At 39.0% G+C, this 15,915-nt stretch overlaps 1 pseudogene; it reads left to right on the forward strand.

Moving 5' to 3' along the window:
• Window positions 1-854: 854 nt before the first annotated feature.
• Window positions 855-2,155, forward strand: LOC112668579 (keratin, type I cytoskeletal 18-like; annotated as a pseudogene).
• The last annotated feature ends 13,760 nt before the right edge of the window (window positions 2,156-15,915 follow it).

The raw sequence follows: 15,915 nt of genomic DNA on the forward strand, positions 1-15,915 counted from the left end.
ATATATATTTCAGATGCCGTTCCTCCAGGATTCTGGTGAACCTCTCTTCCTGGAGGAAACATAGGAAAAGGTTGGTGGGATGAACCACTCACAGTGCTCCAATTGGTTTCAAGGTCACAGCTGATACACATTTCCTCCTCCACGCTTGTTCTAGATTCCTTTCACTCTAAAATCATAACTCGGCCGGTGTTTATGACTTTCCTGGTGACATATGCAAACCATAATTCACTTCGTCACCATTCCATTTTCTGGTCTAGATTGCTGAATTTATTATTACAACGGGAAAAGCAAGTAATCAAGAGTGACCCTGGATGATCACTTGGAAACACACATATTCCCCTGTCCCCATGATGTAAAAGAGCCCCACATCCTTCTGATGATCATGGTCAGTTATCCATGGCAAGTTCTTAACTCCTCTTCTTGTTTGCTGTTTCTTTTGCACAAGGAGACAGGAGTGCCAAGGTAGCAGTCACAGCTTATGACTCAATGTTACTCTTCATGTGTCCTCTGGCAGAAGTATTCCTCCTTTATTTTTTTTTAATTTTTTTTTAATTTTTTTTTTTTTTGTATTCCTCCTTTAGAACCGAAGACCTTTAAACCAGCAAAGTCCAGATTTGTAGGGATCAGATGTGTGTATTTTACAAGTGGAGTCACTTGGATTAATAATAAGAACTTCACAGTATCCAGTCCTACGTATTTTTCCTACAGACAACTATATAAATGTCCTTGATTCAAGGTATAAAAGGTGTCCTGAAGATACCACCGCATTCTTAAATAGTATCATCCCTAATTGGCATTTAAGATGTATTTTAAAGAAGGTTTCCAGGTCCCTGGCCCGAGCCTGAGCTCTGGCCTCCCGAGTCGCCCTCTGGCTCTCCGAGCAGCATGAGCTTCACCGCCCGCTCCACCTTCTCCTCCAACTACCGGTCCCTGGGCTCCGTGCAGGTGTCCAGCCACCGGGTCCGGCCCATCAGCAGCAGCGCGGCCAGCGTCTATGCAGGCGCAGGGGGCCCGGCAGCGGGGATGGCCGGGGGTCTGGCGGGCATAGGGGGCACCAGGGTGAGAAGGAGACCATGTAAGACCTGAATGACCACCTGGCCTCCTACCTGGAGAGGGTGAGGAGCCTGGAGGCTGATAATCAGAGACTGGAGGTGAAAATTCGGGAACTCCTGAAGAAGGGCCCCCAGGTCAGAGACTGGGGGCATTACTTCAAGACCATCAAGGACCTGAGGGCTCAGATCTTTGCAAGTGCTGTGGACAATGCCCGCATCGTTCTGCAGATTGACAAGGCCCGGCTCGCTGCTGACGATTTCTGAGTCAAGTATGAGACGGAGCTGGCCACGCGCCAGTCCGTGGAGAGCGACATCCATGGGCTCTGCAAGGTCATTGACGACACCAATGTCACTGGGCTGCAGCTAGAGACAGAGATCAAGGCTCTCAAGGAGGAGCTGCTCTTCATGAAGAAGAACCACGAGGAGGAAGTAAAGGGTCTACAAAACCAAATCGCCAACTCTGGGTTGACGGTGGAGTTGGATGCCCCCAAATCTCAGGACCTCAGCAAGATCATGGCAGATATCCGGGCCCAGTATGATGAGCTGGCTCAGAAGAACCGGGAGGAGCTGGACAAGTACTGGTCTCAGCAGATCGAGGAGAGCACCACAATGGTCACCACACAGACCACTGAGATCGGAGAAGCTGAGATGACCCTCACGGAGCTGAGACCAGCCCAGTCCTTGGAGATCAACCTGGACTCCATGAGAAACCTGAAGGCCAGCTTGGAGAACAGCCTGAGGGAGGTCGAGACCTGCTACGTGATGCAGATGGAGCAGCTCAACGGGGTCCTGCTGCACCTGGAGTCAGAGCTGTCCCAGACCCGGGCAGAGGGGCAGCACCAGGCCCAGGAGTACGAGGTCCTGCTGAACGTCAAGGTCAAGCTGGAGGCTGAGATTGCCACCTACCATGGCCTGTTGGAAGACGGGGAGGACTTCAGTCTTACTGACGCCCTGGACAGCAGCAACTCCTTGCAGACCATCCAGAAGACCACCACCCGCAAGATCGTAGACAGCAAGGTGGTGTCTGAGACCAACGACACCAAAATTCTGAGGCGTTGAGGCAGCAAAACAGGGTACCCTTTGAGGAGCAGGAGGCCAATAAAAGGTTCAGAGGTAAAAAACAAAACAAAACAAAACAAAAACAATAAAAAATAAAGAAGGTTTCCAATGTTTTATTTTTATTCATTTTTTAAGATTTTATTTAAATTCCAGTTAGTTAACATACAGTGTTATATAAGTACCAAGTGTACCATATAGTGATTCAAAACTTCCAAAACCCAGTGCTCCTCACAAGTGAACTCCTTAATCCCCATCACCTTTTTCACCCATCACCCCCACCTCCCCTCTGGTAACTATCAGTTTGTAGTCTATAGTTAAGAGTCTGTTTCTTGGTTTGTTTTTCTCTCTTTTCCCATTGTTCATTTGTTTTATTTCTTAAATTCCACATATGAGTGAAATCATATGGCATCTGTCTTTCTCTGACTGACATATTTCACTTAGCATAATACTCGGTAACTCTGTCCATGTCATTGCAAATGGCAAGATCTCATTCTTTTTCATGGCTAAGTAATATTCCATCACACACACATCATCATCATCATCATCTCATCTTTATCCATTCATCAACTGATGGACACTTGGGCTACGTCCGTAATTTGGCTATTGTTGATAATGCTGCTATACACATTGGGATGCATGTATCCCTTTGAATTAGTATTTTTGTATTCTTTGGATAAATACCTAGTAGTGCTGGATCTTGGTTAGTTCTATTTTTAACTTTTTGAGGAAACTCCAAACTGTTTACCACAGTGTCTGCACCAGTTTGCTTTCCTGCCAACAGTGCAAAAGCATTCCCCTTTCTCCACAACCTTGTCAACACCTGCTGTGTCTTCTGTTGTTGATTTTAGCCATTCTGACAGGTGTGAGATGATATATCACTGTTGATTTGATTTGCAATTCCCTGATGATGAGTGATGTTGAGCATCTTTTCATCTTTCTATTGGACATCTGACTGTCTTCTTTGGAAAAGTGTCTATATCTTCTGCCCAATTTTTAATTGGATTGTTTGCTTTTTGAGTGTTCAGCTGTATAAGCTGTATAGATTTTGGATACTAACCTTTTAACAGATTTGTCATTTGTAAATATCTTCTCCCTTTCTATAGGTTGCCTTTTAGTTTTTCTGATTGTTTCCTTCCCTGTACAAAAGCTTTTTATTTTGATGTAGTCTGAATAGTTTATTTTTGCTTTTGTTTCCTTCGCCTTGGGAGATATATCTAGGAGGAAGTTGCTACGGCCAATGTCAAAGAGATTACTTCCTGTGAGAGATCCTTCCTATCCTAGAGATAAGATTTTTACAGTTTCCTGTGTCACATTTTGGTTTTTCGTCCATTTTGAGTTTATTTTTGTGTTTGGTGTAAGAAAGTGGTCCTGTTCCACTCATTCTTTTGCATGTTGCTGTCCAGTTTTCCCAACACCATTTGTTGAAGAAACTGTCTTTCCCCTATTTTCTTACCTCCTTTGTCAAAGATTAATTGGCCATATAGTTGTGAGTTTATTTCTTGGTTTTCTATTCTGTTCCATTGATCTATGCATCTATTTTTGTGCGAGTACCATACTGTTTTGATTACTATAGCTTTGTAATGTAACTTGAAGTCTGGAATTGTGATGCCTCTAGCTTTGCTTTTCTTTTTCAAGACTGCTTTGGCTATTCAGGGTCTTTTGTGGTTCCATACAGATTTTAGGATTGTTTGTTCTAGCTCTTTGAAAAATGCTGTTGGTATTTTGATAGGTTTGCATTAAATGTGTAGATTCCTTTAGGTAGTACAGACATTTTAAAAAGATTTGTTCTTCTGATCCACAATCATGGAACATCTTTCCATTTCTTTATGTCATCTTCATTTCTTTCATCAGTGTTTTATAGTTTTCAGAGTATGGGTCTTTCACCTCATTGGTCAGGTTTATTCCTAGGTATCTTATGGTTTTGGTGCAATTGTAAATGGGATGGATTCCTTGATTTCTCTTTCCACTACTTCATTATTGGTGTATAGAAATGCAACAGATTTCTGTACATTGATATTGTATCCTGTGACTATACTGAATTTACTTATTGGTTCTAGCAGTTTTTTGGTGGACTCTTTCTAGTTTTCTATATATAGTATCATGTCACTTGCAACTAGTGAAAGTTTTACTTCTTCCTTACCATTTGAATTCCTTCTATTGCTTTTTGTTGTCTGATTGCTGTTGACTAGGACTTCCAGTACTATATTAAATAGAAGTGGTGAGAATAGACATCCTTGTCTTGTTTCTGACTGTAGAGGAAAAGCTCTGTTTTTCCCCATTGAGGATATTAGCTGGGGGTTCTTCATCTATGGCCTTTACTATGTTGATGTGTGTTTCTTCTAAACCTACTTTGGTGAAGGTTTTTATCATGAATAGATGTTATACTTTGTCAAATTTCTGCATCTATTGAAATATTCATATGGTTCTTATCTTTTCTTTTATTAATATGGTTTATCATATTGACTGATTTGTAAATATTGAACCACACTTGCAACCCAGGAATAAATCCTACTTGATCATGGTGAATGATTTGTTTAATGTATTGTTGGATTCAGTTTAGTATATTATTGAGATTTTTTGCATCCATGTTCATCAGGGATATTGGCCTATTGTTCTTTTTGTGGTATCTTTATCTGGTTTTGGTATCAGGGTAATGTTGGCCTCATAGAATGATATTGGGAAAAAAAAAAGAATGAAATTGGAAGGTTTTTTTTCTTTTTGTTTTTTTTTTTAATAGTTTGAGAAGAACAGATATTAACTTTTCTTTAAATGTTTGATAGAAAAAAAAATTTTTAAAAATAAATAAATGTTTGATAGAGGCCAGCAGCTTTTAGAGAGTATCTCTCCTGCTTATTTGCTGTAAAGTAAGTCTTCTGATTGTATGCAATGTTATACGGAAACTCCTGCTACTAAATTCTGATCTTATGTCAGAATCTCTGGTGGCCTGTTTCCTGATTCTCCCTCTGGTTCTTTCAACAAACTCCACAAAGCATCTTTTTGCCACCTTTAATATCTCCAATGCCATATGTCTGCCAGGTCATACATCCCAAGCGGGTGTTGCATTTGTTTTTTTTTTTTTGTGTGTGTGTGTCTGTATTATAATTTTATTATACAGTTAAAATACAGAGTAGTTAATACACACACACACATATATATACACTTCAAAATAACAATGCCAATACGGGTGTTGCATTTGTATCACATCCTGACCTGATATACATCCTTTTCCTGCTCTGGGCCCAACTCAAAGCTAGCTGTCTCTAGGGTTACCTGGCATATGGGTTGGAGCAGTTTTCTTAGGTATAAAATATGCTGCTAAGAAAATACGAAGAAGCTGTCAGGCATCATACTTCTTTGTCAGTAGAAGGTGCAAGGTGCAATAATTTGTCCCTTACTTTGGATGGTGTATTAGTTTCCCAGGGATGCCATAACAAAATACCAGAGTGGATGGTATAAACAATAGAAATTGATTTTCTCGCAGTTCTAGAGGTTAAAAATACAAGATAGCAGTGTCAGGAGGTTTTCATTTATCTGTTTCTTCTGAGGCCTCTCTCCTTGGCCTATAGACAGTCACCTTTTGTTGTGTTTTTAGACACTCTTTCCTATGTGTGGACATACTCTGTATCCAAACTTTCTCTTCTTATAAGGACATCTGTCTACCCTAATGGCCTCGTTTTAATTTAATCTCTTCTTTTAAGACCCTAACTCCAAACACAGTAATATTCTGAGTTCCTAGGGTTTAGGGCTTCCACATATGAATTCAGAGTAGGGGACACAGTTCAGCCCAAAGCAGATAGGACATACTTGAATGCCCCTGACCAGCAAACATCTAAATTTTTACTAATATGTCTAGGTCCTTAAAATTCATGCATATATCTCCCACTCTTTACAGAGTGATAAAAGTCAAGATTTCTAGTATGCTAGCTACTTTTTGTTCATACAATATGATTAGTCCTACATCATAGATATAATGAATAAATCTTTGGGGGGATTATATATGGGCAATAAGCTAACACTATCTCCTGAGGACCTACACACAGTTTTAATTTATTAGTCAAACAAGGCCATATGGAGTCAAGATGATAAGTGGAATTCTCAACTGAAATGCTCATACTTGACCATATAACAACAAACTCATACTGGTTTTTTTTCCTTGTTTCTGATTTTTTTTTTTTTTTTTGAAGATACATACCTTCAACAAATGAGATAATTCCATTTTCACTTCCTGACTATTGAATCAAATAAGGGCTACCTATCAAACAGTGTATTCCTCTAGGGGAACTGTCGATTAAATTGCCACCATGGAATGACTTGAAAGATCTAAGCCTATTGATTCAAATAATAGCACTATTTAATTCTCTCATTTGGCCAATAAACAATCCAAAAGGTCTTGGAGAATAGTATTAGATATCAGTAAAGTTAATCAAATAGAGGTTTTGTAGCTACAGCTCAAGGTGTGGTCTCCCTACTAGAGCAAATCAGAACTGCAAATGGTATTTTCTCTCGTTATGCTTAGTTTAAAGGAAACTTAACCGCCCCACAATTTTACAGGACACCCATTTTGGTCTCTTACATTGATAACATCTTGCTAAGAGAACCTGGGAAATAGATACTAGCAGCTTCCTTGGATGTCTTAGGAGAATGTTCAAACATTGCAGAAAATAAATCTCAAGAAAATAAAGCAGAATTCCCAGGAAACCACTAATCTGAAGGCATGTTAGAATATCTCCTTTGTGGTGAAGGAGAAGTATCTTCTGACCCTAAGAAAAAACTGTAACAGTGTATGAGATTCGTTATGCTTTGGGGATAACAGTGCATATTTATGCTGCCAGATTTTTATGGGGGCCAGAGAAAAGAAAGCTCTCCAGCTAGTTCCAGTTGCAATTATAACATGACACATCCAAATATGCTTAAAATGTCACTAGTATATTTGCATGCTCTGTGTAGCCTATGGTAAACTCAAAAAGGACAACTTATATTGGAAACCATTAAAATTTTGGAGCAAAGCCACACTATCTTTTAAAACGAACTTTGGAAAAACAACTGATGAGTTGCTATTAGATGCTAGTAAATATTGAAAACAAGATCATGAAGCAGTGATCATGCATCCAAGTACTCATCATGAATTAGATATTAGCTGAGACAACTAAACATAATCTTTGTTTTTAATGTTTCATTTATTTATTTGAGAGAGCATGAGGAGGGCACAATGGGCAGATGGAGAGGGAGAAGCAGACTGTCTGCTGAGCAGGCACCCCAATACAGGGCTCCATCCCAGGATCCTGAGATCATGACCTGAGCCAAAGTCAGATGCTTAGCCTACTGAGCCACCTAGGCGTCCCTAACTAAACATAATCTGGGGCATGCCAAGGAGTATTTTGTCATCAAGTGAAAATGGCAAACCCTGAAGACACAAATAACTCATATAATTATATTTTTTACACTCCTAATTTTACTTATAGTACAATTATGTTTCTCCCTCACTGGAACCTGGGGTATCATGAGAAATTTTATATAATCAGTTCACTGAGAATTAAAAATAAATATTTGAGCCTGGTGCACAGACTTTTCTGTACAATATTCCAGCATCACTCAAAATTGAACTTCAAGATGTTATAGTTCCACTCTGAAATTACCCTGAAGAATAGAAAATGGAAATCCCAGTGGGTGGAAATCCGAGCAATCTATCCAGCAGAACATTCATGTTAGAAAAGAATTTTCTGAGGCTCTGGACCTATTACCTGATGTTCATCTACATACCTGTATCTCAGTCGTTCTTGTCTTTAATCCAACAAATTTATTCTTTCCAAGTCCCTTGTCATCCAATAAGAATAATGTCTGCTACTTTGTGACTTCTGTAGAATCTTATAATAGACCATCTGTCCTTCTAGGAACATAAAGAAGAACTCCTTTGGGACATAACAAAAAATTTTTGTGAATATTTATGTTTTCCCCATCCAATTTCCTGTGATCTCACAATACCAGTTAGATTAGAGGATAAGTGTAACCTGAACATGAAATTTCCCTCATCTAAGCATACACAAAGTACCACCATTAATTAACCAATATTCCAGCAACGGCAACCAATCTTGTTTATGTGATTCAGAATTAATGAACTACCTATTCATAGGTCTTAGGTGGATCATACTGTACCCCTTCCATCGTGGAGAGGACAAGACTTGGCCAAGAATATAGATTCTAATTGGATTTGCTATGCATGACCATTCTTCCAGCATGTATTATTAGTTTGCTAGAACTGTCATAACAAAACACCACAGACTGGGTGACTACAGAAACTTATTTTCTCACAGTTCTGGAGGCTAGAAGCCCATGATCAAGGTGTTGGTAGGTTTGATTTCACCTTCTGAGATGCTAGGATTTGGAGGTTCAAAATATACTTTGGGGGGACATAATTTAGCTCATAATACAGAACGTATGAAATATCTTACACAATGATGAAGCCCCATACAATTTCTTTCCATGAAGTAAATTATTTCACAAAGAAATAAGACATAGATTGACTGCCCATGGGTCTCTGGAAATGAAAAAATTTACAGTTATCTTGTATGGTCTTGATTCACTTCTCTCAGAAACTGATAAATCAGGAAGATACAAAATTACTAGGAATATTGAGAACAAACCAAAAAATTATCCAGTTTGTTGTAAACAACTTATATAGAATGTATTCTTTTCAAGCACCATGAAATATTAACACAAATTTATTGTCTATAATCCCAAAGGAATTCTCAATGAATATTAAAGAATCCAAAATATATAGACCACAATCCTGGAGTACGGCATAATAAAGTAAGAAATCAATAATGAATATTTCTATGTATAATAAATAATATATACTTTGGAAACAATAAAACACAAATGGATCAAATAAGAAACTATGATGGAAATTATAAAATACTTAGAAATAAAAGGCAAGGACAATATGATATATCAAATTTCCTGGTAAGCAACCAAAGTAGTACTTAGTGGAGAAAAGTATAGGTAAAAATGCATACATTATAAAATGAAAAAGATAAAAAATTAATGGGTTAGTTGTTTTATTCTAGAAATTAGAAGAGTAACAGAAGAAACTCACAAAAATGGAGGGGAGTTAATAGCAGGAATTAATGAATCTCAAATAAGCGAGAGCCTAAACACACAAATAATTGTCCTTTGAAAATTAATAAAACAGACAAACTGCTTTTGAAGAGTATGCAGGAGAAAATCCTAAGAATGAGAAGAGACATAATTAAACATAATACAGTTTTTTAAGTAATAAAAATATTATGAACAGCTCTGTACTAATAAATTGGGGAAAATATGAAATGGAACACATATACACTATCAAAAATGACTCAAGAGGAACTAGAAAATATGAGTTAGGGAACAGAAAATCCATCTTTATTGAAATTGTTTCTGTTAAACCTAAAAGAAGAAAATTCTTATTTCATTAAAATATAAGAACGAAAATCTTATTTTATTAATCTAGAAGGCTTTGAAGTCTACTAAGGGTTAGTAGCAGAAGGAAACGTTACAGACTTATGAGCATAGATGCGAAATCTTAAATAACTTATTAAAAATTGAATCCAGTAGTATATAACATGTATGCCATGACTAAGTAGTTTTTCTCAGGAATGAAAAGATGCTGTAACATAAAACAAATCGACTAATTCACCTTTAAGAGATTAAAGGAGAAAAACTACATGATCATATAAATGAAAGCAGAAAAGGGCATTCTGTAAATCAAACAGATGTTTGTAATAAAAGCTCAGCAATCTAGATATTCCTCAAATGGATAAAATATATCTACCAAAAATCTCCAACAAGCATACTTAAAGTGACAGATTTTAGCTTTCATTTCAGAACAAGACGGGAGCTTTCACCCTTGCTGCTTCTTTCCACATCACACTACAATTTCCAGTTAACAATAACAGAAGCAAAATAAAGAAGAATGAAGGAGGTAGAAAGTAATACACGTGTAAATTTAAAAATCAAATTCTAGCTCTAAGATAAATACATTTATAAATAATGATACGACAGGAAGTGTGTAAGGATTGTAGATGAAGAAAAGTAAATTTTTTGCTAAAGGACTGAAGAGATGACCTGAATAAATGGGGAGACATCACAGTAGGGGGAATCACTCTTGAGTTCTCTCTCCCTCAACGTCACATTTGGTCCAATCCTCTGTACCTCCAAAATACCTCGAATCTGTGGACTACTCTCTCCATTGCTACCCAAGCCTTGATTGTTAAGTAACCTCTAAACTGGTCCCTGTGCTTCCATTTTGTGTTTCCACAATCCATTCTCCACATAGCACCCCAAATAGTATTTTCTCAATGTAAATACAGTCACATCTTTCTCCTCACTAAATTCTCCAAAGGTATTTATTTGCACATAAACTAAAATCCAAACTCTCAACAAGCCCAAATCTCCTTTCTAGATCTCTTATTAAAATCTCCGTGGTTGAGTGCCTGCCTTTGGCTCAGGTTGTGATCTCGCGGTCCTGGAATCGAGTCCCGCATCAGGCTTCCCACAGGGGGCCTGCTTCTCCTTCTACCTGTGTCTCTGACTTTCTCTCTCTGTCTCTCATGAATAAATAAATAAAATCTTTAAAAAAGAATAAAATAAAATATCCTACCACTGTTTGCCTCACACATCTACCCCCAACTGCACTGGTCTCCATTCTATTCCTCCAATTAGCCAATCTCATCCTTACTTTGTGGCCTTGCAAATTGCTGTTCCTTTGCCTTAATGAGTCCACTGCAAGGTTTTCTGGATGAGTGGCTTTTTCTTGGCATGCACGCTTCAGTTCAAATGGCAGCTCTTCTAGGAATCATTCCCTAACCACACTTTTTAAATGACCTTCCTTCAATTCCACACACACGCACGCACGCACACACATGCACATACACACAGAAGTACTCACTGTGACTTTCACCTCATTTTATTTTCTCTGTAGCATTTACCTTAAAGTATTATATTTTTTTGTTTGTCACCTGTATATTCTATAAGTTCATAAAAAGAAGATGTGGTGAAATTTTCTTATTTTCCTTTCTGTCTCCGGCACCTAAAATAGTGCCTCACATGTGGTCATAGCTGACTACGTACCACAGGAGAGGTGCTATCTGGGCTCTAAGTTAAGAGGGTCTCTGCTAAGTGAAAGATGAGGAGAGGGCATTTGGGCAGCCTGGGTGGCTCAGCGGTTTAGCTCCACCTTCAGCCCAGGGCGTGATCCTGGGGTCCCGGGATCGAGTCCCACATCGGGCTCCCTGCATGGAGGAGCCTGCTTCTCCCTCTGCCTGTGTCTCTGCCTCTCTCTCATGAATAATTAATGTTAAAAATTTTAAAAAAAAGATAGAGAAGAGGGCATTTTAAGTGTACACCCAGGGATATCTGGGCAAATGATGTATTATATAATTTATATAATTATATTTCTATGTTTATATAATTGATTATACCATTTTCTAAGTGACATTGTTTTCGGGGACCAAGACTGAAGTCTGAATGGTAATAAACAAGGAAAATACAGCATTTCTTGCTAAGTATTCTTGGCATTGTTGAATCTATTGATTGCATTACTCTTGAGCACTCATTAGATTAGGAATCATTTATCTTCAAATAAATTCCAAAAACTTCAGTATTCTGGATTAAAGTGAATAGTCAAGTATGTCAAAAATGGTTGAGACGATAGAGTGAAATCTAGAGAGACTACATGAGTATTGCAATCTTTACTAATAGTTATTAAACTAAATGAAAACAAACAACAAAACCAAGCAAAGCTGCCTACCCAAATTAAACATTCGATCTGTATTATGGACAAACTTGACTATTTTTGCAATTAGATACTCCAGCCAGAGTGTATTTACCATAGATTTGATATAAAAAATGTATATACCAGAATATAATTTAATTTTGTGCATCTCTTGGGACACCTGGATGGCTCCATGGTTGAGCATCTGCCTTCAGCTCAGGGCATGATCCCGGGGTCCTGGGACCAGGTCCTGCATTGGGCTTCCTGCATGGAGCCTGCTTCTCCTTCTGCCTGTGTCTCTGCCTCTCTCTGTGAGGCAGACACAGACATGAGACATGAATAAATAAATAAAATCTTTAAAAAATAATTCTGTGCATCTCTAGAAAACCCCAAATCACAAAATCATTTCGCTCAAACACGATTGATATTTAGAAGAAAAAGTGAAGCCCAAAGACTGTTACTAAGACAATGAAGTTAGATTTTCAATGGGCATAGATTTGTTCACCCCTGGGTTTGATAAGTGACAAAAAAAAAAAAAAAAACCTATTTGAATGATCCACATATTAAGCAGCAGTATAGAATTACATAGAATTAACATCTCACAACTGTGATTGCCAACAGAGTTAAATTTGAAGAAAAATGAATGATTGTAATTTTCAGACTCGTCAAATATAATGCTTGACGAAAGATGTTGGTTCTCCCACAGAAGCTGCAGTACCTTATTCAAATTACTCCTTTGAGCTTTGGTAGCTCATTGTCAAAAGCAGGGAAAATAGCACTTACTTCTGAGCTATTTTAAGATTTAGATTAAATAATACACATAATGTTTTGCAGGTGGTACCACTGGTATTTGTTTCAACTAAATTTTGCCGTGTAGCAAAATTACCCTGAAACCTAATTGCTCAAAGTAACAGTCATTTATGAAGTCATGGTTCTGAGGGGCCCCAATTTGGGCTGTGCTCAGATGTATGCTTCTTCTGCTGGGCTTGCTTGGGTTTACTTATTTGGCTCCAGTCAATTATGAGACCAACAGAGGCTGGTCTGCATAATACAGCCTTGCTCACAGGTTTGGTGGTCTTCAGGCTTTGGCCAGGATGCCTTGGTTCTCTCCACGTGGTTTCTACAAGGCCTCTTGAGATCTAAAATCAGAAGTAGTATGTCACCTCTGCCACACTTCATTAGTCAAAATATCATATCGCCGGCATTGATCAGAAATGGGGAAAAAGACAAAACATGAGAGACACCTAACTCTGGGAAACGAACAAGGGGTGGTGGAAAGGGAGGTGGGCAGGGGGTTGGGGTGACTGGGTGGTGGGCACTGATGGGGGGCACTTGGTGGGATGAGCAGTGGGTGTTATGTTATATGATGGCAAATTGGACTCCAAAAAAAAAAAAAAAAAAGAAATCGGAAAAAGTCACCTCTTGATGGGAGAAGCTAAAAGAAACTATGACCATTTAATCTACCACAATAACCTTAGTGAAATAATTTCAGTGGAATGATGGAGCAAAGGGGTTGGATTGAGATGGGTTGAATGTGAAGGGAGGTAAAGGAGTGGAAATTGTATACATAGATACTTGCAAGAACTATGTCTGTGAAGAGAAAGAGAATGAAACTGTGGGAGTTAAAAGGTGCAAAGTCAAAGAAATTTTCACTTAATGTTTGTGTTAAAGAGACACAGTAATGTTCACGTTCATACACAAAGGGGAAATTTAGAAGCATGGAAGCACGGAGGAGGTTGACAATAGAAAATAGGAAATGAGTAATGGAATAAAATTCTACAAGGACTGGCCAGCAATGCACCAGAGGAAATGCAACTTTCTATAGGATGAAAAGAAAAGCATTAAGTCTAGTGGCTACCAGCATGAAAATATCTATAGAAAGCATCGAACAATTACAGGGGAGTCATACTAAATGGCTTTTCTTGGTGAACAGTAGCTATGCTGATGTTAGAGATAATTTTGAAGGTCATGAATTTGTAGTGATACAAATGTGCACTGAAGTGTGACTCTGACCAGCGTTGCTCAGTAGCCATTTCAAAGGAGTCAGAATTAGGATGTCTCTGCATGCTTGTAGATGAAGGGCAAGAGGACAAAAGAGTTTAGTGGTAATCAAAGGGATCATTTATTGGACAGACCGTGAAGTACAATTTTGATTGGTAGCTTTAAATGGACATGAAAAAAAAAATAGACATGAAAGAGTTGGATAGATTGGGAGAAATCAGCAAGGTTTGACAATCATAGCGGTAAGATATAAGAAAATGAGAACACTATATGCACAGAAAATGATTTTAAAAACAAAGGATACTGTGACTATACAGTGTGCCTGGGACAGTCCTAGTATAATTTCTAACAGACCTCCCCCTTTCATTCTCAAAAGCATCCTGTCTTGGACTACAAATTATACCATCATTCATCATTTTAGATTTTAAGGTTGGGGGTACTGAGTATGTCTGGGTGTGGCAACAATGAAAATGTCCTTCTTAGGCTTCTTTTATAATAAGAAATGTAATTGAACAAAGACCCCAGCTGCTGCTTTGCCCTGAAATCTACCTAAAGTTTGTGCCAAGGCCACACCTCTCACATGCTGCTCCCCACCCATGACTGAATAAAACTAAGATGGGCATGTTCCTGGGAGAAAAAGGACGCCTTTGTTGATCTCTTTTGGTTGGTCCTGATGGTTTTGCCCAAAGTTCTTTAGAGTGCACCACAGTCCAGATTGCTTCCACCCAACTTTCTGTCTCTCTTCTTCCCTGGCTGTCAGGAGATTTGATAGCTCTTCCGGTTTCCCCAGCTCACTCCATATTCCCTTTCATAGTCAGTCCCCTAATAAAATCTTTGTACATTCAGTCTTCTCCAAGAAGCAGAGGACCCAGGCTAAAATAAGTGGTACCCAGAATGGTCCAAAACAAGAGTGAATAGGATAAGGATTTCTAACTGGTTCACATACCCTTCCATCTCTACCCCACCTCACCCCACACTAAAGGTGAGGAGGACACAACCTTCCTCGGTACCATGAAGAGTTCTTGTCACAAAAAAGTTGTTCAATTGTTAAATATTTCGCCTGTGGTAACCTTGGAAAATAACTCAGTAAAGGAGGGTGCTGTAGCAGGTGCAAGCAAGCAGGCATTTGGAATATATGAGCAGGAGAGTGCCTACAAAGATGGTGGAGTTGGCTGGTTAATGCTAAGCTGTGTTGACATACTGCATACAGATAATGAGAGACTTGGAGCTGTTAACAAGCAGTTAATAGCTAAGTGCAGGAACCAGGGGCCTCAGTGGTAGGATAAAAAGAGGCCCTCATCACCTGCAGCAGAAGGCCAAGACACAATGAAACAGCAGGCTGAACAACTCATTGTGAGAGTTGCAGAACTCCAGAGACACCAAAGCAGGTCTGTTATGTGAAGGTCAGGACCCTGATAGGGAAAATCTAGTATCCTGAAAACATGAAAGGACACATCTAGATGGCTGTCCTGAGCATACTTACTCTACAGCCCTCCCATACTCCACACACACAAATGTACTAGGCCTATGTAGATGGCCCACTCTTCCCGTATAATGCCTAGTACTTCTGTAATTCAAGAGACTGCAGAAGCTTCTCTCCCCCAAGGCAATTGGTCCCCTTTGGAGTTTCTCCCATCTACTCTCCTGGCCACCAGGCTTATAACTTAGTGTCAAATTCCAGTATAATTTTTTTTTAAGAATTATTTAATTAGGGGCAGCTGGGTGGCTCAGCAGTTGAGTGTCTGCCTTCGGCTCAGGTCGTGACCCCGGGGTCCTGGGATCCAGTCCCACATCAGGCTCCCCACAGGGAGCCTGCTTATGTCTGTGCCTCTCTCTGTGTGTCTCTCATGAATAAATAAATAAAATCTTAAAAAAAAGAATTATTTAATTATTTGAGAAAGAGAAAGAGATAGTTGGGGTGGGGGGAGAAGCAGAGGGAGAGGGATGGAGAGAATATTTAAGAAGACTCCCCACTGAGAGTGTAGCCCAATGTGAGGCTCAGTCTCACAACCCTGAGATCATGACATAAGCCCAAATCAAAAGTCAGACGCTCAA

Source organism: Canis lupus, chromosome X (genome assembly GCF_003254725.2).
Source record: "Canis lupus dingo isolate Sandy chromosome X, ASM325472v2, whole genome shotgun sequence".
Classification (NCBI taxonomy): Eukaryota; Metazoa; Chordata; class Mammalia; order Carnivora; family Canidae; genus Canis; species Canis lupus.